The sequence below is a fragment of the Notechis scutatus genome, chromosome 1, assembly GCF_049901735.1.
Source record: "Notechis scutatus isolate UNSWTSFEM ecotype Mainland chromosome 1, rNotScu1.2, whole genome shotgun sequence".
NCBI lineage: Eukaryota > Metazoa > Chordata > Lepidosauria > Squamata > Elapidae > Notechis > Notechis scutatus.
Window position 1 is genome coordinate 29,689,802 of NC_142009.1, and position 27,422 is coordinate 29,717,223.

The 27,422-nt window shown below is 42.2% G+C and overlaps 1 protein-coding gene across 5 annotated transcripts in view; it reads left to right on the plus strand.

Annotated features, from left to right (window-relative positions):
• Positions 1–27,422, plus strand: part of EXTL3 (exostosin like glycosyltransferase 3) — a 137,598-nt gene that overhangs the window by 713 nt on the left and 109,463 nt on the right. The window contains exon 1 of one of the 5 annotated variants that reach the window (XM_087960229.1): positions 26,317–26,600. The exons of the other annotated variants lie outside the window; for them this stretch is intronic. The gene's annotated coding sequence lies outside the window, so the exon portion shown is untranslated. Of the gene's footprint in view, positions 1–26,316; positions 26,601–27,422 lie in introns of those variants that run through there. 5 annotated transcript variants of the gene reach the window in all.

Genomic DNA, 27,422 nt, shown 5'->3' on the forward strand with positions numbered 1-27,422 from the left:
TACTCTTCAATTTTGGGGGGGTCTTAATGCAAAAACACATAAAATGCTGTCTGAAAGGATCTTGTGTGGCATAAGCACCGAACTTCCCCTATTCCCCCCACCCCACCCCTCCTCCCTTTACCGTTTCACCCCTCGCAAGAAAGACCTTTGTGCGGGAGACTTAAGATTCTCTTGTCTCGTCAGGGGCTGCTTCGCGGATCTAGTTCGCGGATTCAGGCGACCCGAAGCGCCCGTCTCTTTTCTCCTTGCCGAATGTGAATCCAGGGTCTTCCTGATTTTCTGTTCAGGATTGGAATAGCTTTTAAAGTTTTCTCCAAGCGCAGGCAAAGGAAAGCTGCGTTCGTTGAGCATCCAGGAGATCATGACTATTGAATCAACCTCTACTCCTGCGGAATCCATGAATATGTGTGTGTAGTTTAATTAGACTCACTGTTGTGTTATTTCTTTACTCGGGAGTCAGGTTATTTATTAAATTTATATTGATTTATACAAATTTAAAATGTATATTATTATTTGTCCTTTGGGTTCAACTTGGAGCAGTAGTGATTCTTTTTCACTTATTTTTTTTCCCCTCCAACCAAGTGGAATTTCTGGAAAAATTCAAAGTGAGAGAAATCAAACCTGGCACTTTCTGTATTTAAAGCTGCTGCTGCTGCTGCTATTATTATTATTGGTATTATTGGTATTATTATTATTACTATTATTATTATTACTATTGATTTAATCTTCAATCTGATTCACAGTCTGGGACTGGTAAAAATTTAACAGTTCAAGTCTTAACCAAAGACGTAAGAGCTATTAAGTTAGCATCTGAGTATGTAGGCAGTTCTGAGTAGGTTGTTGTTGTTGTTGTTGTTGTTATTATTATTATTATTATTATTATTATTATTATTATTATTATTATTATTATTATTATTGCATGCCAGCTACCAAGAAGGGCAAGAAATCATTTCAGAATTACAGAAAACTAACTCTGAGAAGTATCATCCTAAATGATTATGTGATATATTTTATAGTCAAAGAAATATAAAGAAAGTGCTATTTATCTTTAAAATCTCCGGATTTATTTCTGCATTGTCCTTCTGCTGTAGGAGATGTGGGAAAGGGGTTCTGTTGTCTAACATTGTGATAATATTCATAATCATGTTGGAGTCTTATGTATGCTTTTGAAAGTATAGCAGAAAATAATGTAAATATATAAAGTTTGTTTCGTATTATTTTTCTGAGGACTTTAAATCATGACATTATCTCATTTGCTTCCTCAAACTACTCAGTGAGGCTGGGTTTGTAGAACACCCTTGAATCAATCCATTCATGGTTGTTTTTTAAAAAAAACCTTGCATTACAAATCAATCAAATGGAATGCATTCATATGGCATGTTAAAGCTGTGGTGAAAAACTCACATTTGGAGAGGATTCAACAATTGTTGTATTTTTCTACTGCGAGTGATTAATCTTATGCATCCAGATATCAGCAAAGCCCCAAGATGACATACTGTAGATATTGATCAAAAATAGATTAAGCATGTATAAACACCAGTAGAAGACCCCGTGCTCAGAAAGAATGATTTTCCATAGGATAAGGGTACAAGATAAGAGAAAGGAAATCACAAGAATCATTCAAAGTGTAAAGACCCTACAGGCACTGTTTTGAAATAGGGGAAGTGCCAAGGCTTTAATTGTTATACCTTCAAGCTGAGCCTCTCTGTCACTGTGGCAAAGATAAAGAAGTAACATTACACATCTATGCCTGGACAGCCTTTGCAAAAGGCAAACATTCCATGGGTATGCATACAACCGAAGGCATATAAGCAATAATATCTGTATACAAAAACAACTGTAGAGAAGTATGATTTTAAACAATTACAAGCAAATTTCTTTTGTTCTTTGCAAGATAACCCCCTCCTCCAAATCTACCCCAACCAGGCTGCCTCCTGGAGTCATGACTGGAGGTTTTAAACTCAAATGTTGGGCAGCTGTTTCTCTGAGATGATCCAAAGATCCCTACCCTGGAAGACCATAGTTTGGGCCACCCCTAAATCAGTTTCCATGGTCTTTTTTATATAATCAAATTGTTTTCTTTACTGTATATGCTTAGCATTGGCAAAAATGGTTTGGCGAGTCATACTGGGCCACAGTTCAGCATCATTAGCTATTGTGGATATTTAGCAAACCATGATTAAGCCAATAATGCCTTGTGCAATGCATTAACTCAACTACACCTTTATGCATTTTTGTACTAAGAAAGGCTTATTCTGCCAGGGAGGTTCCTAGATTATCTAGAGGTCTGCACACAAGATACTTCATTGCTTCTGTAACTAAGTAAGATTTGCAACATTTCTTTTGTAAAAAAACCAGAACAGATAGACTGGAAGAGGAGATTGAGACAGGAAGCAGGCCAAAGTTAAAACAAACACACTCTTGCTTCATATTTTCTTATGATGTGCCAAAGCTCCTGGTGTCTTGTACAAACAGCAAACATTCCAAACAGTTCCTGAATTCCAAGATGTATTTACTTTTTTCCTCAGACACAATTTTGGCCGGTTGTGCTTTACTTTTACTATTTGACTATATTTGCACTCCCCGCTGCTGCCATTTTCTTTTTTTCATCTTCTGGGTAGTCACTTCTGGGTTCTTTATTCCCTGGGTAGATTCCACCGGTTCTGCTCTGTTTCTGCTTTTATCCATGCATCACTGAAACAATTAGATTTGTTATATTTTCCACAGCATACATCAGAAGTGGGCTTTCTGTCCTCTTTACTTTTTAAAATCTTGCCTCTCTCTCATCTCATCTACATCTTGGAAAGATATTTAAATACTTTTGGAATTTGCTTTTTCTCTAGCAGAAAAGGTCAGGACCTGCCTAGGTCAGGTCAGTATGCTTCCCCCCCTCCACAGCCACATTCTCCATCTAAAGCCCTCCAGGTATGTGAAGTTACATCATCTGGTATTCACAAAAAGCCTTGATAAAGCCTTGATTATTGATAAAGATGGCTGAGTGATTGAAATTATCATCCAGTAAAGGAGAAATTGATTTGTTGGGATTGGCAGTGGTTTCAAAACACAATTTCTTTTTGGAGATGACAGAGGCTGGATTTGACTTTCTGTATGCAAAGCCTCCCCTATACTAATTGACAGTCTTACAATCTTTTCCACTGATCTCTTGATTTTGCTTCCATAACACAACATAGAGCAATATGCATGGGTTTCCAGACAGTCTCTTTCCAAATACTGACCTAGACTACTACTTGGTCCTTTGAAGAACATCTTTTCACTATGTTTTGAGACTCATGTTTCTCCTTGGGCACTATCTTTCTGTATAGATGATGATGATGATGATGATGATGATGATGATGATGATGATGATGATGATATAATCTTCCATGCTCTTCCTGTCTGATGGCCTGTTCTACCAGGTTATTAGTTGGGCTATTTCATTTTGGATCAGTTGAATCTTGTGGATGATCTTCAAAGGTAGAGTGAGTTGCACTAATCCAAATGTAAGATGACAAGCTCACGTGTTGCAACTGGTGCCCTGATCTGGCACGGAAGCCTTCCTAGCTGATCAGCAGAGTTATGAAATTTGTCAAGAGTTGTGTTTTTAGAAAATAACTGCTGTTCTAAGCTTGGAAATGGAACCCTTTCAAGTTGCTTCTTTTGTTTTAAAATGTTAAAGCTCTAATTCTTCAAGGAATTTTGTTTCTTAAGTGTTTTGGTAAAATAAATAAGTTGTTAAGCCCTGTATATATTTTTAAAGTATCTTAAAATTCTCATGAATGAACTGAAATGTTGTTATGGGCTAATCAGAACTGATATCTCTTACCTGGATCAACATAATTATAAATAGAGCTGGTGAATAATATTTCAGAGGTAAGTCCTTAAGTCTCATTGAGAAAGTCAGTCTGTGTTTGGGCATTCAGTCATGTAAGACTCTAGATGCAATCTGAAGTGATACAACTTCAAAGAAAACTGGGTTGGTATGTACTGACTAGGCTATAGTGCTGACACAAAACTCATTGGTGTGATTGAGATGTGGCAGGTTATTGAATTCAATTGCTCTTGTGGATTGGCTTATATTTAGAGCACAGATAAGTTGGAGCTTTTATTTATTATTTATAGTACATTTACGCTGCTTTTCATCTAAAAAGGCTCTCTGGACCACTTTCATAGGATCAATGAAAGAGGTTAGTCCCTATCCACAAACCAGCAGTCTAAAAACTGTAATCTAAGGGAAAATGAATGAAAGGGAAGAAAACTTTTGGCACAAATTCACAATTTTAACTAATTTAACTTTTAGTCTGTTTATATCGCAAATGGGTGAAATGGAGAAATATCAAGTCTGTCTCATAAACATTCAGTGGCTGTCACTTTTTGCCTGTTTATGTGTGTGTGTGTGTGTGATTTCAAAAACAACCCCAGTTAAAAGTTCTGAATTTGATCTGATTGTTAAGAACATCCACCCAAACAATCATTGAGGAATTAATGAATTGAATTAAAAATCTAGCAACTTACTTTCAGCCTAAATAAGAGGAAAGAGTTTGTGAAACTAGAAAGTGGAAGCATTTTATGGAATTAACAAACATGTTTTCCCAGTCCTATAGATACAAATGCCCATTGGTGCTGTATGTGTAGGGTGACCTTTACTAGAACCATATTAAAAAGCATTCTCCATATCTATGAGTATTTGGTTATAAATGGGAAGAATGCCCCTAAACCAACAATATTATCTGATGTGCTGTTTGACTAACTGGGTTCCAAAGACCATCAAAATTTATGGTAAAATAGGTAAAACATTACAATCAATCTGGATTTATTTATTTAGTACATTTATATAGCCATCTTGTCTCATGCGCATGATTCGGGCTGGCATACAAAGTTAAATATTCAAGGACAGATAATCCTCTCTCCAAAAAAACAAATCAAACAAACAAAAAGATAATAATTAAAAGCAGTAAAATCATAAAACATAACTTGCAAGAGAACAATTTAGTTTCCCTAATAATATAACCTTTATAGGCTCCATACCTGTTGGAGAGAGATTGACTGAACCAGAGGGAGGAGTCAAGCAGGGAGTTAATCTGAAATCCTTACTTGGGCACAAAAGGCCAAGGTCTGACACCCCCACCTTCACACCTTTGCTGTGAAACCTTATCTAGTCTGGCCTAAATGTAAACTGTCGGTCTGGGAAGATTCTTGTGAGAGTCAAGGTATTGTTCTTCTTTGGTAGACATTAAGCCTTTCCCAACTTGATACTTTATTCTGGAAGTCACTTGAGCATCTGACACATCTGGAGGTCATGAGTGTATTGTGGTTTCCAAATTATATCTGAGACTTTAAGCAGTTATATTTCATTTAATAAAGTTGTTTAAACATACCATGGCTAAGCAGAATACAAAGCAGTTAGAACATTAATTAGACTCCACTGCTACAAGAACATTTAAAATGGGAGTATATCTCATTGAACTTGATGGAGCTTACATCTGAATATTTACACTTAGAGATACTTTATTGTAATTGCAATGAGTGAATGATTGCTATTGAGCCACATACAATAATTGTAATTTTATACCTATAATTTCAAGGTTGTCTAATAGAACAAACTACATTTAGTGGTTCTTGAACATTTTCCATGTTAAGTTTTCAAATACCATCTCTAGTTTATCATAAGGAAGTAAGACTTGTCTAGCACTGAACCACTCTCAGAGTCTTTGGTAGATAGTAAAGAGGCATGGAAGAATTAGCAGAGGAAAGCACATTTCTGTTTCGCAGACAAATATTTGATGTTTAAAGTTTCCTTTCATCAAAGTCTGCATAAACTCCAAGATTTGAGTTTGTGTTCCCTGATGTGTTGTTAGTGCAATTTCAAAATCCTTGATTGAGAGGTCTATCATATCTAACATATCTCAAGGTTTCCAGGGTGGAGAAGAGGCTTATGCACAGGGTTTCTTAACCTTGGCAATTTTAAGACATGTGAACGTTAAGTCCCAGAGTGAGCTAGGGAATTTTGGGAATTGAAGTACACACATCTTAAAGTTGCCAAGGTTGAGAAACATAGCTCTATGAGTTCATTTGGAAAGCAATAGTCTATACTTTGCTATCAGCAGAAAAGCTTCTGAAGAACTCAGTCCTGTGTTGTAAAATGTACTGTATCGCCCACATTTCAGAATGTGTCTGGTGTGAGAATATAAATATAGTGAACTGTTAATAATCCACATGTAAAAATGTGTATGTAACTTGGGGAGAATCTTGCTAATTTGTCTCTTATCTGGTTTGCTAATCTTTGGAACTTCTTGGGAAAGTGAAGAGAAGAACATTCTGTCAAGTAATTCTGTCATTGCCTGTATAAATTCAGATGAGAACATATTTGTAAAAACAGGGCCTTACTCATTTTGATACCATTTTAGAAAATAGACCGTGGAAAAGAAATATGAACAGAATTTACATTTCAGAAAGAATGGTAATATGTATGTTTTAAGTCAATATATTGACAATAATTGTTGGTTTGTAAGCACACATTTATAATGTAAAAAAAAACTAATGTCGGAATGGTATTCTGAAGGGAAGACACTCTGGACCTACTTTCCCTTTTCAATAGCTGCAGAAACATTTGGTGCACAAATCTGCCATTTTTCATAGACAATTGGCAGGCGACTGCATTGCTGTTAGATGCTGTTCTGGTGGGAAGATCTTGGGAGCCATAAAAAGAGACAGGGAAAGCTGTAGCTCCATTCCTGCTCCAAATTAAAATGCAACCATCTTTTTCAGATGTTTTCTAGATAATTAAAATGTTAAAGAAAGCTTTTAATGTGTTTAGGCAGGTATCTTAGAGGGAAGAGGATTTCATTAAAGCCTACCTCAAAGAAATTGTGCTACATTATTTTCTTCAATCTGACCTAAGAGAGGAGAAGCATATAGAAAGTTACAGTATATGCTAGTTTCCAATCATTTCCATATGTCTGGATGTACAGAAGTTTCTTCAAATGCCTGTGTCTGAATCCTGATATGGGCTGATACAACAGTCTGTAACCAAAGAGAAAATAATGAGCTGGGATCCAAAGACTATAAAACAATTTCCAATTGTGGGGTTGAGGGATGGCACACATTCTTTTCTTCTGAAGTTTCCAAATGTGGATCTGGAAAATTCTGTTCAAAGGATCTTGAAGAGCAGAGCCAAAAGTTGGCTCATAGCTGAAAAGTTGGGGAGAAGACAGTTCAAGAGTCTCCCAAGAGCAGCCAACTTCTGTGTAATCAAACCAGCCTCTTGCATGTGTTTGGTTAGACCTCCCATCATGATAATTGTTGATTGAAGTTTATGAAAATTAGTTCCATACTGAAAAAAGAGCTCCTACCTAGGGAAGTCTCAATTTCTTCATTTTTGAAACAGAAGACAGGCTCTGAAAGAAGAAAGCATAGATTTTGAGTTAGTTGAGTGACTGAGCCAGTTACTTTCTCTTGACCTACTTCATGGGCCTGTGGCAGGCCTAAAACTAGGGCAGAAATCTTAAGTACGCCAACTTGAGTTTTCAGAAAAAATGTGGGAAATCATTCCTTCTGAGCCCAAGTCATGAATTGCAGGAAGCTATGCATGGCATAGGTTCAAGCTACCTCAAGGTCTGCTTTAATGGTGCACCTTCTTGGATTTTGCTACAAATGCATCTCAAGAAATAGTTCATCCTGTTTTTCCACAGAGGGCCTGTGCTATGGAACAGATTGCCAGTTGGACATAATAGTTCCTTTTTACAATTTAGGAGATGGCAGAACATTATTAGTCTATTCATGTTTTGTGTTTTGACACTATCTGTATAGTTTTACATTTTAGTGGTTTATTGTTCTTGCATTTTTAAACCACTTAAATGTCATGAAAAGAGTACGAGTATGTACATGTTCTCAATAAAAATAAACATTCTAGCAATACAAGTAAACATTTGGATATTTCTGAAGTGATTCTGAGGATCCTGGCCAAAATATGCTGTTGTGGGAAGGAATGAGTTGCTAATGATAACAAGAAGGTTAGCAAATAATACCAGTGATAATCAGTGATGGGCATATCAGAGAAGTAGCGCCTTTGTATCATATTTTTTGAATGTATGCCCATTAGATTTCTCTTTATCTCCTTTAAAAAAAACTATTTGAATCTTCTCCCCCCTTCTTCCTTGACAGGGCACCCACTGGATTGTTGTTATTTTGTTCTTTCCCATCCACAGCTGATGAACAGTTGAGGGGAAGAGAAGAAAAGAAAGCAGCAATTCATACTTTGCTTTGTGACTACAGTTAATAAGCAAGATGAAAACCATGTGATGGTCTTGCCCTTGATGTTCACCATTCAGTTTCTGGCTTGCCTTGCTTTGCTTATATAGGCTTAGCAAGTACAAGGAACTTTTTATACCAGGGGTGTCAAACTAGATTTCATTGAGGGCTGCATCAGGGTTGTGTTTAACCTCTGGGAGCTGGGATGGGCATCACTCGTGTCGGAGGTACCTGTGGTGGCCCAAGCGCTCTGCCAGCAAAAACGGGCTCCTGGGCCCCATTTTCGGCTGTAATGGCCTCCTGCAGCCCTCTGCCAGCGAAAATGGAGCCTGGAACGACTATTCATGGCCCTCTCAAGCTGGCAGAGGCGCTGTAGGCCTTCACTGTTTCCAGGACGGCCCCGTGGGCCAGATCTAAGCACCCCACAGGCCAGAATTTGATACCCCTGTTTTATACTTTTCTGAGTGAGTCATATAATGAGGTATTTCCAGATGGGAGGCTCTTGGCTTAATTTGCCCCTCCCCCCATTTCCTCAACCATTTCACCGTTTCCTTTTTACCATTTTTTTGCAGAGAAAGTAAAAAGACGGAATAAGTATTTATTTCCACAATTTCTGTACCACCCCAATTTCAATTTTCGGTGGGGCATAGGAATCTCAAACACCAATCTCAAAATATAACCTATACATAATCAAAATCAACAATAATAAACAATAGCTTTTCTTTTCTTTTAGATTTGTTAATCTTGCATTTTTATTTGTTTGTTTATTTCCTGCCTTTATTATTTTTGCAAGTAACCCAAGGCAGCAAACATATCCAACGTATCTTCCTCCCCCTATTTTCCCCACAACAACAGCCTTGTGAGGTGAGTTGGACTGAGAGAGAGAAAATGACTGACTCAAATTCACCCAGCTGGCTTTCGTGGCTAATATGGGACTAGAATTCATGTTTTTCTAGTGTGGTGCATTAGACCAAATTTTATAAATAACTTGAGGCAAACAACTTATAATATTCCTTCCTCAACCATTCCCTCCTATTTTAAGAAGTCTTAAAAGAAGACAACAATGGCTAAATATATCTCTAGGACAAGACTGATGTATAAAGTTTGGCCTATCCACTGAAAGGCCTGACTTCTACTCCATGCATCCTTCATGTGGAGATGTAGGTATAGCCCTCTTGATAATTTTATAGGATGAGCAGAGTGGTCCCTAGGGTTGAAGATATCCACTCCTATGTGACAACATTTTAGAGATCATATGGCTCAATCATATTTTCTATAGGGTAAACATACCTAGGTTTTTAATTGTTCTTCATAGTGATTGGTTTCCAGATTTTCAATCATTTGTTTTCTAGTACCCGCAGAATATTTCTTGTTCACGTTTAATATGGGCACTATCAGTGCTTTCTCTAAATAGCATTATGTTTTCTTTATTTGACCTTTCCAGCTTCACAAAAGGTAAATAATTTATTTGCCAAAAATTAACCTTAAACATGTTTTATATTCAAAAACATTAGGCTTAACAGCCTGTTTTTCATTATATTCTTTCTATCATTTATTTTGTAAATATTTAACTGATTTATATGATCACACAACTCATAAAATATATCTCATGAGCATACCAAGTAGACATTGATTTTATATTTTGGCTCTTTGATAGTAAACATTTTCAGCTGTCTGGGTTTTAAATAATCCAGCTGGAATTTATTTTAAGAGTATAATAAAACAGATAAGTGAGTCCTCCATCATTCCAGATTATGAGGCTGCTGTTTGAACAGAAACTTAAGAAAACTAGATTTAAAATTTAGAAATATAAATATATAATATATAAAACAAGTTGATAGAGAGTTGGAATTCATACTTGGCATTGACTAACTTCAATTGACTAACTCCTGGTTACCAACAACACTGAGAATATAAATTTATTGGTAAGGAAGATGATACAGGGTAGCAGAATATAGTTTATGTGAATTAAGATCCCACCCAGCCTTAGATCCTGTCATCTTCAGATAAGGTTTAAGGAGGGCTTAAGGCTTGCTTTTGAACAAATAAGTGTAGGGCTCTGCTTAAAAGGTTTTAAGCTACTATAATGAAAACTATCTTGGGACCTTCAGAGATGATTTAAGTAATAGAGTTAGATGGAATAATGCTTCATTTGACTCAGGTCTCTTAAAACAGACTGGTTGTGAATTGTGATGTTTCCTCGGTCCAGAATTTTCCCTTCTTTGATTTTGGATGGGTAGAAATGCACCAAACAATTTAAGGGTCCTCCTAGATTTACATCGCTTGGTCAAGAAGCAGGTGGCAACCATGGCTTGGAGGACCTTCTGCACCAACTGTACTACCCATGTTCCCCTGAAAATAAGACCAGGTCTTATATTAATTTTTGCTCCAAAAACACATTAGGGTTTATTTTCAGGTTAGGCCTATTTTGGGGGAAATATGGTACTAAATGTGTCTGTCTGGTTCATGATCTTAACTGGGGCTTAACTTATGAGCATCCTGCAAAATTATGCTAGGGTTTATTTTCCAGTTGAGTCTTATTTTCAGGGAAACAGTGTTCATCTATCAGCAGGCAATGCTCATGGTCACTTGTTCACTTTTGTCATTTCATGATTGAATTAATGCAATGTGCTCTACATGGAATTGCTCTTGGTGATTATTCATCTGGTCCAGAATTCAGTGAAGTCTTTAATTATGGTCATACCTCAGGATGCCAAGGTAATACCTCTGCTCTGCAACCTATATTGGTTACTATTTTATTTCCAGGTGGAATTCAAAATGTTAATTCTTATCTATAAAACCATTCAAGGCACAGGGCAAGGCCACCTATGGACTATTTGTCTCTAATTATTTCTGTCTGTTCAATAAGAACTGACAACGTTGGGGTGCTCCAGGTCACACCACTTAGTTAAAACTATCTAGTAGCACTCAGGAGACATGTCTTCTTTGTTGCTGTTCCCATCCTTTGGAACATCATCTTACCAAAAACCTGGCTAGCCCCACATGCCTGCCTTTTGGAAGGTTTTAAAGGCCTAATTCTTCTCTTAGGCATTAGGTCTGGAAGTGGTATGACTCATTTGTTGTATTTATTTTTCCCAGTACTTTATGTGTTCGTATATTTCCATTTTGGTTTATCTTTTTATGCCTTTCTCTTATGTGGTTTTATGGACTGCACACTGTTCTTATTTTATGGCATGCATAGTTTGCTGAGTGGTCAGCTATATAAATTAACAAAATGAATAAAAATTTGAGTGCAAGATCTTCATTTCTAAGAGAACTTTGTATTGTATTGTACTTTGTATTCTAGGCCAAGAGATGGCACTGTTTTCAGGCAGATGGCACTGTTACCTGCCAGTTTTAAAAGGGTTTTATTTAATTTTGGGATTCCATGGACACCATTTAGGGATTGTGCAAACTGTTTCCCATCAAATTCGTTCACTCCAGTTTGCTGCTATAGAAATAATTTGAAACAACAGTACATTTGAATGGGAAGCTACTTGTTTAAAGAACATAAAGTACTAGCCCAAAATGCCCTTTGGAAAAGCAGAGTTTTGGGTATACTGTCTCTGTTACTCCATTTGTTTATTTTATTTTTTATTGCATTTGTTTTAAATGTCATAAATTGTATGTTTGACTTAGTACTGTCACATCATCACTTTCCATTCTAGAATATTTTAGGAGCGACCTTTGATTGTGATATCCTTTTGGATCAACAGTGTGAGTTGTGAATATGGATGATGTGTTGCGCTGGTTTACTTCCTTCCTCCAGGGTTAGGGTTAGGGTCAGTTCCTATGGGTGTTGATGGGGGAGGGGGACAGTCCTGCCCATAGCATTTGCTTTGCGAAGTCCCCCCCCACATCTTTTTTTGCTGCTGTTTAACATCAACATGAAACTGCTAGGTGAGGTCAACCAACGGCATGGGGTTGAGACACGGGGTGAGATCTTATCACTGTGTCTTATCACTATGTCTTACGTTAAAAATAATATTTGTACTCATGTTTTAGTTTTTTGCCTGGACTATCTGGAAGGGATGAAACTTGTCTTTAAGATCTTGTGGAAAGGCTGACAGGCTCTGACTCTGTCAGCTTTACACAAGACCTTAAAGACAAGTTTCTGTCCCCATGCCTGGGGATCAAGGTTTATGTCTGAACCCATGACTGCATTGGGTTGTGTTCCCCTCCCCCTTGGCCACGGTTTATATCTACCCTGTTGTTGTTTTTTCTTTTTTATGCTATTTTAATTACTGTACAGTTAATCTTCCAGAGTTACGTATTTCAGTAATAAATATTTTTAATAATTTTTATGAATAAATGAAAAAAAATATATGAATTGGATAGCTGAATTAGACATTTTATAAAATTCACCTTCAACAATGCCTGGGATGGTTGTCCCTAAATCTAGACTTTGGAACATAATTGCCCACTAGATGCAGCTCCTTGGGAAACTGGTTGTGATGACCCAGGGTGGGATACAAAATGGGCGTTGGTTCTTACCTGATACGCCTCTTCTCGTGGAACTGCGTAGAGCATCCAGAGAGTGGGAGGTGCTTCAGTCCTTCCTTCTCACAGGCTGAGTTATAATTGAAGAACGCTCCTCCTTCCTCCACGTGGCTCCTCCATGCGTTCTCCCAGTTTCGCAAGAGAGGACAACCACAATCCTCTAACTCAGGGGTGGGCAAACTACGGCCCGCGGACACATCCGGCCCGTTGGTCATTTTAATACGGCCCGCCTCTGAAAAAAAAATTCCTCTCTGAAAAAAAATTGGGGCCGGCCAAAGAGACCCGCGCCACGCGCCAAAAATTGCACACACAACACGGAGCTGGGCAGCCGCTTCCTGGTAGCGGGCCAAGGCCACCGCCCGGGAACGCCCACTGCTTTCCCTCGCCAGGGCTGGGCGGTGGCGTGTTGCCCTGCGCTGCGTGGCCCCGCCTGGCAGCGTGCTTCTCAGCTGGTCTCCTCCTCCTCGGCCATACAGAACAAACAGGCAGAGAAGGAGGAGACCAGCCGGCTGGTTGGGGGAAGCTTTCTGCGCCGAAAGAGGCAGCTACTAATCTCCGGCTTTGCTCCGCTTCTCAATGGTCCGGCACCACCCTGTTCTTCTTGTGCTGCGAAAGAGGCGGCAATGATCTCCGGCTCCGCTCTGCTTCTCCAACATCCGGCGCCGCCCTGTTCTGTGTCAGGCCCAGCAAGTCCGAGCAGCCGGCGCACAGAACAGGGCAGCGCCGGATGTTGGAGAAGCAGAGTGGAGCCGGAGAAGAAGCCTCCCCAATTGGCAGCACAAGAAGCCTCCCCAACTGGCCAGGTGCTCTCCTCCTTCTCTGCCTCCTTCTCTGCCTCTCCCCTCTTGCTCCTCACAGTTGCCCTGAGCTGGTGCGGTTCTTTACTTGGGCAGCCAGACGCCCGCAGCAGCGCCCGCAGCAGCAACAGGCAGTTCTGCCCGGGCTCTGCTCAGGTGTCCAGCTGGGGCTGTCAGGAGTTGCTACCACGGCGCAGCTCAGCGCGGCTCCAGTCCCACGTTGCCTTGGGAAGGGAAAGGCAAAACCAGGAGCCGCTGAGCCTGAACCTCCGGTGCCGCTGCTGCCGTTGCAAAGCACCGCCGCGGCTCTTCCTTTTGCCTTTCCCTTCCCGAGGCAACGTGGGACTGGAGCGCGTGGAGCCGTGCCGGCAGTAGCAACTCCTGACTCAGGGGCCTCCGAGGGAGAGGAAGGAGGAGAAGAAGAAGGGGGAAGGGGGCGATTCCCAAAATCTTGTGCTGACCCGGCCCGTCTGTCAAATTTTAAAAGTGAATGCGGCCCCCGAGCCAAAAAGTTTGCCCACCCCTGCTCTAACTGAACTAGTAAACAACTCAATTATATACAATAACGATCATTGGCCGAAAAACAGAATTCCCTACCAGACGGACCAAGAAGGGTGGGGCTGGATGCTCTGCAGTTCCACGAGAAGAGGCGTATCAGGTAAGAACCAACGCCCATTCTCCGTAGAACTGCTTCGAGCATCCAGAGAGTGGGACATACCAAAGCATGTTTGTCCTACGGGCGGGACTCCGTCTGGATCGGAATCTCCTTAGGATCCCCAACCACTTGCTGTAGGACTCGCCTGCCAAAGGGCGCTTCAGCCGAAGCGAAAGTGTCAATCTTATAGTGGCGTATGAAAGGTGACGGAGAGGCCCAAGTGGCCGCCCGGCAAATGTCAAGAAGCGAGGCTTGAGTAGCCCAAGCTATTGATGTAGCTGCGCTCCTGGTGGAATGAGCCGTTATCCCACTGGGGATTGGAAGAGCTTGAACTGAATAGGCCTTGGAAATGGTTGCCCTAATCCACCGGCCTACCGTGGATGGTGGTACCTTTGACCCAGCGTTTAGGCTGAAACGACAAAAACAGGGACTCCGATCTCCTGATGGATTGCGTGCGACATATGTAAATATGCAACGCCCTTCGAACATCGAGGTGTGCCATTGCCTCTCCCTATCATGCAGAGGCTTTGGACAAAAATTAGGTAGGACCAACTCCTGCGCCCTGTGAAAGGCAGAATTGATTTTTGGTAAAAGGAGGGGTCTGGTCTTAAGACAACTCGATCAGAATGAAAAATGCATAAGTCCTTCCTCACGGATAGAGCTGCAATTTCAGATATCCTTCTAGCTGAGGTGATCGCTACCAGAAAGACCACCTTAAAAGTGAGAAACTGGAGTGGTACCTCCCTGAGAGGTTCAAAGGAGGCCTAGTCAAGGCCAGGAGGACTTTGTTAAGGTCCCATGTTGGATATCTATGCACTACGGCGGGCGCAAATTAGAAGCCCCTTTTAGAAAGGCCTTAATGCAAGGGTGGTGGGAAAGAGAGCTGAAGGAGCACGCCAGCCACCACCGTTGAGAGGGCAGCGACCTGTCTTCTCAACGTGTTGGGAGAGAGACCTTCATTTAGGCCATCCTGTAAAAAGGCTAGAATTTGTGCTATAGAAGGAGAGTGTGGATTGACAGAGGATTTTCGGCACCACTTACAGAAACTGTTCCAAGTTGAATCATAAATTCGAGTAGTGGAAGGCCGCCTGGCAGCCAGAATGGTATCTATGACCTGGGTAGACAAGCCTTCTTCAATCATCGTTTCCCGCTCAACCTCCAGACGGCTAGCTGCAGCCACTGTGGTTCTGGATGAAGCAGAGGTCCCTGTGACAGGGAGATCTGGTCCAGCGGGATCCTCCACGGCGGAACCACCGATAGACCGTGAAGATCCGCAAACCACGGCCTCCTGGGCCAATATGGGGCCACTAGAAGGATCTCCGCCCTCTCGAACAGCAACTTCCGAATTACCCTGGGGATCAGCGGAAGCGGAGGGAAGGCGTACAGGAGGCCGGGAGGCCACGGGCAACGCAGGGCGTCGTGGTTCTCTGCCCCGTGGGAAGGGAACCGAGAGAAGAACCTTGGTGTCTGCGTGTTGAGCGGTGAGGCAAAGAGGTCTACCAGAGGAGACCCAAACCTGTCTGCTGCTTCCCTGAACAGCCGCGGATGCAGGCGCCACTCTGCTGGGTCCAACGTGGCCCTGCTCAGCCAGTCTGCCTGGACGTTGGAGACCCTGGAAATGTGCTCTGCCCTGATGGAGGAAAGATGCGTCTCTGCCCACCGACATAGTTGTTCGGCTTCTCTCATGAGGATGATGGAGTGGGTGCCTCCCTGACGATTGATATGGGCTTTGGTGGTGGTGTTGTCCGTAAGGACCAGAATGTGGTGCCTTCTCACCTGAGGAGCTGAAAGCTCGCAGGGCTAGGTATACCGCATGAAGCTCCAACCAGTTGATGTTGTGTCGTCGTTCGAAGGAGACCAAACTCCTGGGCTGACAGAGACTGCAGATGGGCCCCCATCCGGAAAGGCTTGCGTCTGTCGTAAGAGTGACCCTTTGGGGCTCCTTGAATAGATGACCTCTGTTGGTAGAAGGTCGAGTCCACCAAAGAAGGGATGAGAGAACCCTTGGAGGTATCCTTACCACTCGACTTGATGTGCTCCTTCCCGGCGCTGGTACGGCAGAAGGAACCACTGCAAGGATCTGGAATGCAAACGAGCCCATGGGATAATAGAAATGCAGGAAACAAGTTTCCCCAGAAGCTTGGATAAACTGAGTAAAGACGCTTTACCAGTTCGCCTGATAGTCCGGATAGCAGTATGAATACTATGAAGCCTCTCCTGGGAGAGGAAGACCTTACCCTTAACAGAGTCAATTACAGCCCCTAGGTGAGCTATGCGGGTGGAAGGGCTAAGTTGGCTCTTCTCCCAATTCACTGAAAGGGTAACACTAGTATCCCTCTCGGCCTGCTGTCGGGAAGGGGATACGATAAGGATATCGTCGAGGTAACAATGGATGCGGATGGGAACCTGTCTAAGATGGGCCGCCAGAGCTGCCAGCACCTTCGTGAAAGACCTCGGGGCTGAAACAAGGCCGAAAGGGAGGGCCACATACTGGAAATGTTGGTTATTATAACAGAATCTCAAATACTTTGAGTATGAGGGATGAATGGGAATATGGAGGTATGCCTCCGACAGGTCAACTTACGTGAGCCAGTCCCCTTCCCTGATACCCTGTAAAATAGACTGTAGAGTCTGCATCTTGAACTTCTGGCGCCTGACAAAGCGATTAAGTCGCTTGAGATCTAAAATAGGTCTCCAACCCCTGAATGTTTAGGCACCAAGAACAAGAGGGAATAAAAACCTCTTCCTCGTTGAGAGGATGGGACAGGTTGGATGGCCCTAATGTCAGCCAGATGTTTAATGGCGGAATCCATAAGAGCCCGCTTTGTAGGATCCCTAGAGACAGGTGAAATCCTGAAGTGTTCAGGGGGAGAGGAATTGTAGAACGAGTCCAAAACGCACGGAACTCCTCACCCAGGCATCCGAAGTGGACCTCTCCCAGAGGTCTGCAAAATGCCTGAGGCGACCGCCTATGGGAGAAGGTCTGAGGCCCTATCTGGGCCGGCGGGAGGCCCTGTGACTGGAGCCTCTAAAGGGTCTCCTAAAGCTGCCCCCTCTTCGGCTCCTGTCTCCTGTATCACTTCGGTCGTGGTAGGATGACCGAAACGACGGGGAACCCTGGAACCTAGGGAGAATGACGACTGGTATGGGGGCGAAAGGAGCCCCTCCGAAAGGGCTGGGACCCTCTAGACTCCTGCCTCAGCGAAGGAAGAAACTTCTTCTTACTTCGAGTTTCCAAAAGCAAGGGTTCAAGGGCAGGCCCGAACAGCTTCCCTTCTGCCAAGGGGCTGAAGCCAACTTGGATTTATTTTTAACATCGGCCTGCCAATGCCGAAGCCAAAGTAATCTCCTAGCTGTAACATGGGAGGAGATGGCCCGGAAGCGAACTTAACCGAATGAAAGGTAGCATCAGCCGCGAACTCTGCCGCTGCTGTGATCTTTGCAATATCCTGATGGGCCCTGGTATTAGTCGGGGATATGCTGCTTGAGCTGCCTGAGCCACTTGATGGAGGAACGGGTGAAAAGGAGGCGGCCGTGGCCGACCTGATGGCCCAGGCATCGGACTGGTGAGCTCGCCCGAAGAGCCATCTCCGCCCGCTTGTCCTCTGGCTTCAGCGCCTCCAACGCATCCGTAGGGTTGGAAGAGGAGGTCAGCCTCACAATTGGATCGTCTACTTCCGGGTGTCTAACATAGAAGAGAATGCTGGGTCCAGATTAAACATCCTCTTATCCTGACTAGAGGGGGCGGGTGTAGGACCCACCGAGGCCAACTGCCTCGCAACCAAGTCTGAGAAGATTGGGGGCCGGAATAACTTCTGCTTCTACAATCGGTTGCCTGAACATGAGGTCATCTGGATCCTCCGAAGTCGATGGCGGTGGATCAGAAGGAGATTGAGAGGCCAGGCCTGAGCTATTCTTAGCCTTAAATAATAAGGACTTAAATAACTGGGGTTTAAAGAGGCCCACAACCGTCGGTTGTTCGGGAGAAATGCCTCGTCCTCTGACATTTCCCCCTCCATAGGGTCCCCGAGAAGGAAATCAGAATACTGCGAGGACCCCCTCTCAGAGCCTTCCTCCTCCCCGAAGGGCTCAAAGCCCATTTCCTCCTGTTCCTGAGAGACCTCCTGAGGCTCCTCCCTCCTGGGGATGGGGCATCCGTATGAGAAGGTACCTGACCCTGCTGGGACGCCTGCCCGGAGAGAGATCGACCAGATAAAGATTCAACATCGGGAGTCCTCCTCGAGAACCAGGTCTGGATAGCTGCTGCATTCCATCAGCTATACCCTGACGGATAGCAATTGCATCCATTCCCTGATACTATCAGGGATGATGGTTGACGGCGGCTCCTCAGGGCGAAGACCTGCAGCGGTTGGCGTGAAGGTCGCCTCTGGAGTACGGGATGGCTGGCGGCTCCGAGTGGATGTACTGCACCTGGAGGGGGAAGAACGACTCGGGAGGGAGGGGATGGGCAGAGGTAGAAGGTGGGGTAGGAATTATAGTGTGCAGTTCTTTAGATCGCTTGCTGAACTCCTTTTCCAGAGCTTTGTGACGCCTTAAGGCGTCCTTTTGAGAAGCACTGGAGGAGTCCTTGTCCCTCTTACGAAGATAGTGCGTCTTCGACTTGGCCTTCAGGGAAGAGCCAGTTGGATTGTTCTCTGCCATGGTATCAAGGAAAAAACCTTACAACAAATATGGCGGTTGGCACGCCTAGGAGTTCGGCTTACAAACGCAAACCGGTTTTCCCAAAATCAGATCACGTCCCCCTTTGAATAAATTTTTTTTATATTTATTTATTTATTTATTTATTTATTTATTTATTTATTTATTTATTTTTATTGATTGATTGATTGATTGATTGAATTTGTTTTTTAAAACACCACTAAAAACACAAGGAGAAAACTATCCAAAAATATTTACACAAAGGCTTGCTGGAATATATTATAAAATAACTAATAATAATAATTTTTTTTTTAAGGCGGGGCCCAAGGACAGGGCCAAAAGGCACAAGGAGAAAATAATAATAAAAATTATTAAATACAAATCCAAATGAGCCGAATGAACGCAGAGGCCAAAAATAAGGGAAGCAAAATAAGTAGAATAGGTAGGCCTCTTTAGGCAGCCTCCCAACACAATGGGAAGTACGTGCCCGCGCCTCTGAACAAGCTGATTGATACAGACAGAAAAAGCCAACAAGAAAAAACCTCTAAAGGAAAGACAGCAGGGCCGGAACCACAGCGTCCTCCAATAAAAACGGGCTCCACGCTGCCTGACGGTCCCGCTTAGGGCCTCAATCCACACAGCTTAAATCCAAAAACAAAAATTACACACAGCCAGGAAAAATATTTTTAAAATAAAACAAATTGGCGCCGGCCATGAGGCGGTTCCAAAATGGCCGCCCGGCACGACGCAAGGCAATCAGAGGCGCACCAGCCCTATTCGCTTATCAGGCAATCAGGAACAACGAAAAGCCAGGGCTGGGAGAGGAAGCGTTGCTTCCTCTAATGAGTTCTAGGGGGAATGATGATAGCGCAATAAATCAAGGCGTGGAGCCAAGCGGCTGGATAAAGGCACGCTCGGAAATGCAGAGAAAGGGAGGAGGGGTGGGGGGCGAAGGAAAGCTCCGAGCCCTTAAACCCCTTTCTACAGGCAAAAATGCCTCACCAAATTAAATTTAAGAGCACACTATCAACGCAGGGACAAGGAGGAAAGGAATAAAGGCAAACCTGAAAACTTAGAAGAAAAAAACTCTGAAAAACGGCCAAGGAACAAGAGATCGCTGCCTGCTTTCTCGAAAGGCTGAGTGAAACTGGGGAACGCATGGAGGAGCCACGTGGAGGAAGGAGGAGCGTTCTTCAATTATAACTCAGCCTGTGAGAAGGAAGGACTGAAGCACCTCCCACTCTCTGGATGCTCGAAGCAGTTCTACGGAGAACAAACACAGTCACAGAAAATAGGTGAAGCCCCTTTTATTCCTTAAGTTTGCTTCCAAACTCCGAATATCTTTGACGAAGACAAAAACACTCCCACACAAACAGTTACATGAAGAAGGAAAAAAGCAACACAAACCAGGCAAGATAAGGGCTGGAGGATGTCCACAGATAACACACATTGGGAAGGATGGCAAACTCAGAGAGGAACTATATAAGCTATAGATATTTCCACACTTTGTTTCCAGCGTTCGCCAGTACGCAAGTCCATACTCTTATTCAGTTGTCATAGATGCAACCCATGAAGAGGATCAAGGCCCTCTCCTCCCGAGTAGACCACATATCTCCCTTATCCTCTCCTCCCTGTGTACCCTAGGATGGATAGGGGATGGGCCTGGGTTCTCCTCTGACTGCTCAGCTGGCCTCTGCATGACACTGTTCTAGATACAGAGGGAAGTTTTGTATGAGCTAAGAGGTTAAAAGGATGTTAGGGAGAGAGGGTGGGAGGAAGGGAGGAAGGGAGGGAGGGAGTAATAATGAAGGAGGCCTACTGCCAAGTAATGGAGAACAAAAGGAACATAGGCTTGAAAGAGAAGTTAAACGCAATAAAGGTGTATATCAGTAGATGCACCTCGCTTGAAAACAAAATGGTAAAGAGCTCTAACTCGTATATTATTTAAATCTTCTTCCCAAAAATTCAAATGGATCTAAGCAGAACAACCCAGAAAAGTGGGGAGTAGAGTACTCTAGTAACCCAACATGAGAAATAGATAATATTTGGATACAGTGAGTCATTTGAGATATCTAGGACCAAACAATTTATCCAAGTCTTGAAGGAGTTTGCAAATGTCAAGCCGTCTTTTAATCTTCATGAAGGCGAAAACAGAAAACTACAAATGAGTCAGAATGGCACTGATACTGGGTAAAATTCTCAACAGGTTATTAAGCTGGTGTATGACAGTTTAGAAAGGAATGCAATACTTGGCAGGAAAAAGCGTGGATTTATCAAGAAGAGTATATCATTCCAGAACAACTCAATCTCCTTTTTTTGATTGAGTGGTAATTTAGTTGACTCTAAGAATGCAGTGAAATAATCTATCTTGACTTTAGTAAGGTATTCAACAAAATATATTGATTCTAGCAGAGAGAATGATAACATTTAGACTGAACGATACAACTGTATAACACAAATACAGAACTACTATAGTTAAATAACCATATCCAAAAAGTATACTGTATGTCAGTGGTTCTATATCAAGCTGGATGGAAGTTTTGACTGGTATACAGGTAGTCCTCGATGTACAACAGTTCATTTAGTGACTGTTCAAAGTTACAGTGGCACTGAAAAAAGCAATTTATGACCATTTTTCACACTTACAACCATTGTTGCATCCCCATGGTTACATGATCAAGATTCAGATGATTGGCAACTGGTTCATATTTATGATGGTTGCTGTATCCCATGGCCGTGTGATCACCTTTTGTGATCTTCTGACAAAGTCAATGGGGAAGCCAGATTCACTTCACAACCTCGTTGCTAATTCAACAACTGTGGTGATTCACTAACAGTTAATAAGGAAGGTCATTAAATGGGGCCAAACTCCCTTAATGTATGTCTGATTTAACAATGAAATTTGGGGCTCAATTGTGGTCATAAGTCAAAGACTATCTGTCTGCAGGATTCCATTCCATTTATTACATATTTATAACTTGAATGAGAGGTTATAAAATACGATTATCAAATTTGCAGATGATGTAGAAGGGAATAGCCAAAACCTTAGAGGAGATAACAATGGAAAAAATCAGCAGTGGCAAATGCAAAGTCCTACATTTAGGTAGGGAAAAATCAAAGAAGTGGGTATAAGATGAGGGTCCATTCTGAACAGCAGTACATACAAAATGTTGTGGGTATCATAATGGAACACAAACTGAACATAAGTCAGATGTACGATTCAGCTGCAAATGAGGGCAATGTAATTTTAAGCTACATCAACAGAAATATGGTGTCAAAATCAAGAGACAGTCTTGTTCCTTTCTATTTTGCATTAGTCAGATTGCTATAGAATATTGTAGTTCTGGACATCATATTTTAGGCACGCATTGATAATTTGGAATACATCCAGAAGACAGCAGCCACAGGAATTTGAAGGAAAAAATGATGAAACATAGTTGGAGGCCCTGTGGGTATATTTAGTTTGGAGAAAAAAAAGTTGGGCACGAGGAGAGACATGATGATATCTTTATTGCATCTGAGGGGCTGTAATATTAAAAAAGGAGGCAATTTTTTGCAATAGTGAATTATAGTACTAGGAAGGGAATTAGACTACTTGATGATCTCCAAAATTCCTTCTAACCGTTCCGTGCTATGATTCTATCAATATGGAGAGGTGTATTTCAGAAAATCAACGGGAGACAAATGAATTGCTGTGCATTTTACAGCAATCTGCTCTCTTCTGAATTTATCAGTGGACTTATTTAAAAAAATGCACAAGCATACGTTCACTATTGTCTAGATTTTTTAAAATCACAAACTGTTGTGGAAAGGAATTGAAAAAAAACTTACTGGTGAAAAAATAAGAAATTGAACCAATCGTATTATTGACAGGTTTGCCTGTCTCTGCTTTATATAAACTTTACATTAACAAGGAACAAGAGGTTAGCAGATAGCAGATAATAGATAATCAGAGTTGAAAGGGACCTTGTAGGTCATCTAATCCAGTGATCCCCAACCTTTTTATGCTGCAGCCCGGTACCGGCATCAGCTGGGTGCGCCCGCCGCATCAGCTGGGCGCCGCCATTTTTGATGAAAAAGTGCTTCCGTGACCTCACCGGAGCACTTTTCATCAAAAGGGCGCGCTCGGTGAGCTTTTCCAGGTAGAAATGGCTTTCTACCGGAAAAGCTCACCGGAGCAGCTCTTTTTGATGAAAAGTGCTTCCGGTGAGCTTTCTACCGGAAAAGCTCACGGAAGCACTTTTCATCAAAAGATGGCGGCGCCAGCAAGCCAGCGGCCCGGTAGGACTTGTTCCGCGGACCGGTGCCGGTCCGTGGACCGGTGGTTGGGGACCCCTGATCTAATCCAACCCCCCACCCAAGCAGGAGACCCTACACCATTTCTGACAAATGGCAGTCCAATCTGTTCTTGAGAGTCTCAAGTGATGGCACTCCCACAACTTCCAAAGGCAAGCTGTTCCATTGGTTGATTGTTCTCACTGTCAGAAAGTTTCTCCTTATTTCTAGGTTAAATCTCTCCTTGTTCAGTTTCCATCCATTATTCTTTGTCTGGCCTACAGGCACTTTAGAAAATAGCTTGACACCACCCCCCACCCCCGTGGCAGTCCCTCAAATATTGGAACACTGCTATCATGTCTCCCCTGGTCTTTCTCTTTACTAGACTAGCCATGCCCAGTTCCTGTAACCATTCTTCATGTTTTAGTCTCCAGTCCCCTAATCATCCTGGTTGCTCTTCTCTGTACTTTTTCTAGAGTCTCAACATCTTTTTTATAATGTGGTGACCAAAACTGGATGCAGTACTCTAGGTGTGATCTTACTAAGGCTTTATAGACTGGTATTAGTACCTCCATTGATCTTGATTATAGCCCTCTGTTAATACAACTTACGATTGCATTAGCTTTTTTAGCTGCTGCTGCACATGCTGGCTCATATTTAGCTGGTTCTCCACTAAGACTCCAAGATCCCTCTCACAGTTACTGCTATTGAGCCTCGTTTCACAGTCTATATGTGTACTTTTGGTTTTTCTTGCTTAAGTGTAGGACTTTACTTTTCTCTACATTGAATTTCATTTTGTTAGATACGGCCCAGTGTTCTAGTCTGTCAAGATCCATCTGGATTTTGAGCCTATCTTCTTGGGTGTTAGCTATTCCTGCCAGCTTAGTATCATCTGTAAGTTCCCCTTCTATTCCCTCATCCAAGTCGTTAATGAAGATATTGAAGAGTACTGGGCCTAAGTCGGAACCTTGTGGCACCCCACTGCTTACTTCCCTCCATGTAGACTTAGACCCATTAAGGACTACACGTTGAGTACGGTTTGTCAGCCAGTTGCGAGTCCATCTAGTGGTGGTGCTATCTATTCCACTTTTTTCTAACTTACTAAGAAGTAGGTTGTGGTCTACTTTGTTGAAGGCTTTGCTGAAATCTAAATATATTATATCCCCAGTATTTTGCTGGTTTACTAATTTAGTCACTGTGTTGAAGAATGAAAGAAGATTGGCTTGGCATGATCTGTTCTTAACAAACCCGTGCTGGCTGCTAGTTATTACTTTACTTGTTTCTACATGTTGGCAGATCTGTTTTTTTTTATTATCTTTTCCAGTATCTTCCTGGGTATTGATGTTAGGCTGATTGGTCTATAGTTTCCTGGGTCTGGTTTTTTTTTTCCTTCCTTTTTCGAAGATGGGAAGCAACAGTAGTACATATCATGATGGGCAGTGCCTTAATTGGTTTTCAAGAAGGAGATCTGATTTAGGTATAAGCATGCAATATGCTATGACTAAACAAACCAATTTATGGCTTAATAATGTGATAACATGATTCACACACATACACATAGAAGACAGTGATTGGTTCCTACAGCATGTTGAGCCTAAGTTCAAAGATCCAAGATCTGAGCCTAAGATTTAAGATCTAAGCAGATGTGTGTTTCTCCAAAGGATACCAAGTCTCATGTTAGCTTAACTTAATATATTATGCATCCTAGCACTTATGTCTTAATCAGCCCTCAAATACACGAGCCATGTGTGCAATACACAAATATTTTAAGTGGTTTCCTTGGGATCTATTGTATTACATAATTCCAACCAGGAGTTTCACAGTGGGAATTTTAATAAGTATAGAAGAGGACAGCAATTTGACCGAAGGCTGGGGATTGATATGAACAAGAATGAGATAACATTATAAATGTGTCATTTAGACAACTCATGTTTGTATGCATGTTACTGGATCAGCACATGTGATTAAATATTGCAAGTACAAAAGACAGGTGGAGATTTTCACATTGATGATGATGTTTCTAAAGCAACATAATCTCATACCTGCATTTACCAGTTGGACTTATACATTCTGGTAAGTCATAATGTGGTTTGATTTCATCTTGACATAATATGTGAACCTGACCAGTGTATTCCCTGAAATTGTCTCTCAAGTAGCTGTATAAGATGACAATTTATTATTAGACTACTTGTTGCTTTTAAGGAGCTCAAAGCTGAGCTGCTTCAGGATTTGCCCCTTGGATTTTAAGCAGTTGTGTGCTTCTCCAAAGGATAAGTAAACATGGTAGGGTAATAAAAGACAATATCTGTGGATCAAGGTTGAGCTATGGAGTTGTGGTGCTTTCTGAGGTTTTTTGTTTGCTTGTATAGTAGACATTTTATTACCCAACTAGGTAGCATAATATTACTTACTTGGTAATGAAATGTTTGCAAACAACCTCAGAAAGCACCCACAATTCCTTTGGCTTAAAAAGTTTACTTTCTGCTCCTTCCTTTATAATACATTATCGGATAGGAAGGCTGATTTCACTATCAACCCTTGCTTCTTTGAAGCAACCAACCAGACATACTTATCAGAATAACAGAGTTGGAAGGGTCATTGGAAGTCTTCTCCAATCCCTTGCTCTCAAGCAAGAACCCCTAACCATTTCAGATAAACGGTTGTTCAATCTCTTCTTGAAAACCTCCAGTGTTGGAGCATCCACAACTTCTGAAGGCAATTCCATTGATTAATTGTTCTAACCGTCAGGTAATTTCTCCTTACTTATAGATTGCTTCTAAGTTGTCCAGAGTGTATGGAGAAAAGAATGATTGCTATTTGCAAATGAATGTGCATCAAATCTTATGTAAAAGAAAAAAATAATTCAAAGAATTGCCATACATCGCCATTTATTTGGTTTTTCTCCGTAAAGTATTTGTGATATAAAGGTGCCAAACCCCCACGGAATTGATATTTGGGGCGGGAAAGTTAAATTTCGTCTAAAAGGGAAAAATTGGGGGTGAAGGTTCGGATTCCGAAGAGTCGGCTGTTCTTGTTATCCACCGGATCCACCGTCTTCCTGTCTCTTTTTCCTGTCTATGGATTTCCCTCTTGTTTTCTCTTTCCGTTCGATAATTTCCGTTTACAGTCGTCTTTTCCCGTGCTCTTTTTCGTCCCCTCTCGACCACTTTTCGACTATTTCCGCTGTCGGCTTTCGGAAATGACCGAAGACGCTTTGAAGGAACCGGCGCCGGGTGAGGGAAAGTAGGGAAAGCAAGAGGGGAGCGTAGAAGACTTTGTGGGTTGGATTGCTAACTCCGGACCGAACCATCTGGCTGCTACCTTGGAGGTGAAGATTGGGGAAAATGTATTGGCTAAGGCGATCGAAGAGGAAAACAGCATCCTCGTTCTCCCTTTCAAAAAAGCGATCGCTTCTGGATCGTGGGAGCCATTGACTATATTGCGGCGGTGTCAGCTAAGCTCAAAAGGCAAGTGCGGGGGGTGAGAGGGATCATACTATAACTGATGAAGAGGTTGTGTGCGTGTGTAACGATGCTAGGTTTCGGAGACTGGAGAAAGGTTTTAGTGGAGAAGAAAGTGTTCCTCCCCCTCTTGCAAGGTGGTACAGTCGAAAAGCAATGTTGCTCCCCTTTTAGGTGGCTGAGGAGTGCTACATGGAGTGGTGTTGCAGGGACCCCCTAAAATTTAGGACTGATGGAGGCATGGGGGACGACGTTAGGAGTCCAAGGGCCCTAATTGTGAAGAATCTGCCGCAGGAGAAAGAGTTGGCTTTCTGACAAGTCTAGAGCCAGCATTGCAATTCAAAGAGCTCTCTTGGTTGTTTAATTTAATGAACGAATTGATATTCCTTACCTTACACAAATGAAATGCTCTCAGGGCATCTCACAGCTCAGAATATATGTATATGTGTGTACATACACACACCACCCTGTTCCTTTTCAGGGTAATCAGTATTATGCAAAGCACAACAAAGGAATAACAAACAGTAAACGGAAGAAGTTAAAGGTGTGAGATAAAGACTCAGAATAGAGCTGGAAGGCACCTTGGAGGTCTTCTAGTCCAGCGCAAGCAGGAGATTCTATACCATTTCAGACGAGTGACTATCCAATTTCTTCTTAAAAACCTCCAGTGATGAAGCACCCACAATTCTTGCTTTGATCATATTTATTCATGCATTTCATTTTGTTTTTTACATTTCTCATCTTTTTCAGGAATTCATTGAGAGCCTTTCTTAGTCCCCCCCCCTTCCATTCATTCACTCTTCTTTGCTATATTTGTTTTGCAGTTTT